We start from the raw sequence: 4,770 nt of genomic DNA, 5'->3' as shown, positions 1-4,770 counted from the left end.
TGATTGATGTGTCTCCTATTAAATCGTTGTTTTGCTATATGAATCTTGATAATGATGGGACTGGAGATGAGTCAACTTTAGTTAAAAGGTGTCCCAATGATTCGGAGTTTTTAGATCTTGATGCAAAAATTGGTAAAAGTGGGATGGAAGAGGTCAAAACTTTACATAGCAATGAACCCACTATTTTGGGTTTCAAGGAATTTAATTATGATAATTGTTCTTTAATAGATTGTATTTCCTCGTTGCAATCCGTGCTAAATTCTCCGCATGCTTATAGTCAAAATAAGGCTTTTACCAAACATATCGTTGATGCTTTAATGCAATCTTATGAAGAAAAGCTTGAATTGGAAGTTTCTATCCCTAGAAAACTCTATGATGAGTGGGAACCTACTATTAATATTAAATTAAAGATCATGAATGCTATGCTTTGTGTGATTTGGATGCTAGTGTTTCTACGATTCCAAAAACTTTGTGTGATATGTTAGGTTTCCGTGAATTTGATGATTGTTCTTTAAACTTGCACCTTGCGGATTCCACCATTAAGAAACCTATGGGAAGAATTAATGATGTTCTTATTGTTGCAAATAGGAATTATGTGCCCGTAGAGTTCATTGTCCTTGATATAGATTGCAATCCTTCATGTCCTATTATTCTTGGTAGACCTTTCCTTAGAACGATTGGCGCAATTATTGATATGAAAGAAGGGAATATTAGATTCCAATTTCCATTAAGGAAAGGCATGGAACACTTTCGTAGAAAGAAAATTAAACTACCTTATGAATCTATTATGAGAGCTACTTATGGATTGAATGCCAAAGATGGCAATACCTAGATCTATCCTTGCCTTTATGCCTAGCTAGGGGCGTTAAACGACAGCGCTTGTTGGGAGGCAATCAATTTTATTTTAATTCCTTGTTTTTTGTTCCTGTTTAGTAATAAATCTTTGATCTAGCCTCTGTTTAGATTTGTTTTTGTGTTTTAATTAGTGTTTGTGCCAAGTGAAACCTATAGGATCTTATTGGTTAATAGTTATTTGATCTTGCTGAAAAAGTCAGAAACATTCTGCTCACGAAAACAATTGTTAAAAATTACCGGAATGTGATAAAATACTGATTCCAATTGTAGTAGATCAATAAACAAAGTATCTAGGTCTTAAAATTTTGGTAGAATTTGCTGAGTTCCAGAAGTTTCGTTAGATACAGATTACTACATACTGTTCTGTTTTTGACAGATTCTGTTTTTCACGTGTTGTTTGCTTATTTTGATGAATCTATGGCTAGTATCGGAGGTTATGAAACATAGAGAAGTTGGAATACAGTAGGTTTAACACCAATATAAATAAAGAATGAGTTCATTACAGTACCTTGAAGTGGTGTTTTATTTTATTTCGCTAACGAAGCTCATGAGATTTTCTGTTGAGTTTTGTGTTGTGAAGTTTTCAAGTTTTGGGTAAAGATTTGATGGATTATGAAACAAGGAGTAGCAAGAGCCTAAGCTTGGGGATGCCCAAGGCACCCCAAGGTAAAACCCAAGGACACCAAAAAGCCTAAGCTTGGGGATGCCCCGGAAGGCATCCCCTCTTTTGTCTTCGTCCATCTGTAAGTTTACTTGGAGCTATATTTTTATTCACCACATGATATGGTGTTTTGCTTGGAGCGTCTTGTATGATTTGAGTCTTTACTTTTTAATTTACCACAATCATCCTTTCTGTACACACCTTTTGGGAGAGACACACATTAATCGAAATTTATTAGAATACTCTTTATGCCTCACTTATATCTTTTGAGTTAAACAATTTTGCTCTAGTGCTTCACTTATATCTTTTAGAGCACGACGGTGGTTCTATTTTATAGAAATATTTGATCTCTCATGCTTCACTTATATTATTTTGAGAGTCCTTTAGAAAAGCATGGTAATTTGCTTTGGTTATAAAATTAGTCCTAATATGATAGGCATCCAAGATTAGTAAAAACTTTCATATAAGTGCGTTGAATACTAAGAGAAGTTTGATGCTTGATGATTGTTTTGATTTGAAGTTGTGCTAGTTGAGTAGTTGTGAATTTCAGAAATACATGTATTGAATTTTGCAAGTCCCATAGCATGCACGTATGGTAAACGTTGTGTAACAAATTTGAAACATGAGGTGTTCTTTGATTGTCATCCTTATGAGTGGCGGTCGGGGATGAGCGATAGTCTTTTCCTACCAATCTATCCCCCTAGGAGCATGCGCGTAGTGCTTGGTTTTTGATGACTTGTAGATTTTTGCAATAAGTATATGAGTTCTTTATGACTAATGTTGAGTCCATGGATTATACACACTCTCAACCTTCCATCATTGCTAGCCTCTTCGGTACCGTGCATTGCCCTTTCTCACCTTGAGAGTTGGTGCAAACTTCGCCAGTGCATCCAAACCCCGTGATACAATACACTCTATCACACATAAACCTCCTTATATCTTCCTCAAAACAGCACCATACCTACCTATTATGGCATTTCCATAGCCATTCCAAGATATATTGCCATGCAGCTTTCCACCATTCCGTTTATTATGACACGCTTCATCATTGTCATATTGCCTTGCATGATCAAGTAGTTGACATCGTACTTTTGGCGAAGCCACCATGCATATTATCTCATACATGTCACTCTTGATTCATTTCCCATCCCGGTACACCGCCGAAGGCATTCATATAGAGTTATATTTTGTTCCAGTATCGAGTTGTAATCATTGAGTTGTAAATAAATAGAGGTGTGATGATCATTATTAATAGAGCACTGTCCCCCCCCCCCCAAAAAGGAGAAAGGCCAAATAAAAGAAGAGAAGGCCCAAAAAAAGAGAGAAAAAAAGAAAATAAATAAAAAGGGGCAATGCTACTATCCTTTTTCCACACTTTTGCTTCAAAGTAGCACCATGATCTTTATGATAGAGAGTCTCTTGTTTTGTCACTTTCATATACTAGTGGGAATTTTTCATTATAGAACTTGGCTTGTATATTCCAATAATGGGCTTCCTCAAATGCCCTAGGTCTTCGTGAGCAAGCAAGTTGGATGCACACCCACTTAGTTTCTTTTGTTGAGCTTTCATGCATTTATAGCTCTAGTGCATCCGTTGCATGGCAATCCCTACTCCTTGCATTGGCATCAATTGATGGGCATCTCCCTAGCCCGTTGATTAGCCGCGTCGATGTGAGACTTTCTCCTTTTTTGTCTTCTCCACACAACCCCCATCATCATATTCTATTCCACCCATAGTGCTATATCCATGGCTCACGCTCATGTATTGCGTGAAAGTTGAAAAAGGTTTGAGATTACTAAAGTATGAAACAATTGCTTGGCTTGTCATCAGGGTTGTGCAAGATGAGAGCATCTTGTGTGATGAAAATGAAGCATGGCCAAACTATATGATTTTGTAGGGATGAGCTTTCTTTGGCTATGTTATTTTGAGAAGACATAATTGCTTGGTTAGTATGCTTGAAGTATTATTATTTTTATGTCAATACAAAACTTTTATGTTGAATCTTTCGGATCTGAACATTCATGCCACAATAAAGAAAATTACATTGAAGAATATGCTAGGTAGCATTCCACATCAAAAATTCTGTTTTTATCATTTACCTACTCGAGGACGAGCAGAAATCAAGCTTGGGGATGCTTGATACGTCTCCAACGTATCTATAATTTTTGATTGCTCCATGCTATTATATATTCTGTTTTGGATGTTTAATGGGCTTTATTATACGCTTTTATATTATTTTTCGGACTAACCTATTAACCCAAGGCCCAATGCAAATTGCTGATTTTTTGCCTATTTCAGTGTTTTGCAGAAAAGGAATATCAAACGGAGTCCAAACGGAATGAAACCTTCGGGAGCATGATTTTTGGAACAAACATGATCCAGAGGACTTGGAGTGGACATCAAGAAACGAAAGAGGAGGCCACGAGGCAGGGAGGCGCGCCCCCACCCTCGTGGGCCCCTCGTGGCTCCACCGACCTACTTCTTCCTCCTATATATACCTACGTACCCCGAACCCATCCAGGAGGACCACGAAACCCTATTTCCACCGCCGCAACCTTCTGTACCCATGAGATCCCATCTTTGGGCCTTTTCCGGCGCTCCGCCGGAGGGGGAATCGATCACGGAGGGCTTCTACATCAACACCATAGCCTCTCCGATGATGTGTGAGTATTTTACCACAGACCTTATGGTCCATAGTTATTAGCTAGATGGCTTCTTCTCTCTCTTTGGATCTCAATACAAAGTTCTCCTCGATCTTCTTGGAGATCTATTCGATGTAACTCTTTTTGCAGTGTGTTTGTCGAGGTCCGATGAATTGTGGGTTTATGATCAAGATTATCTATGAACAATATTTGAATCTTCTTTGAATTCTTTTATGTATGATTTTTTATCTTTGCAAGTCTCTTCCAATTATCAGTTTGGTTTGGCCTATTAGATTGATCTTTCTTGCAATGGGAGAAGTGCTTAGCTTTGGGTTCAATCATTCGGTGCTCGATTCCAGTGACAGTAAGGGAAACGCCACGTATTGTATTGTTGCCATCGAGGATAAAAAGATGGGGTTTATATCATATTGCTTGAGTTTATCCTCTACATCATGTCATCTTGCCTAATGTGTTATTCTGTTCTTATGAACTTAATACTCTAGATGCATGCTGGATAGCGGTCGATGTGTGGAGTAATAGTAGTAGATGCAGGCAGGAGTCGGTCTACTTGTTGCGGACGTGATGCCTATATACATGATCATGCCTAGATAT

The sequence above is a fragment of the Aegilops tauschii genome, chromosome 2 (assembly GCF_002575655.3).
Source record: "Aegilops tauschii subsp. strangulata cultivar AL8/78 chromosome 2, Aet v6.0, whole genome shotgun sequence".
NCBI lineage: Eukaryota > Viridiplantae > Streptophyta > Magnoliopsida > Poales > Poaceae > Aegilops > Aegilops tauschii.
This window is presented reverse-complemented; position numbering follows the sequence as displayed.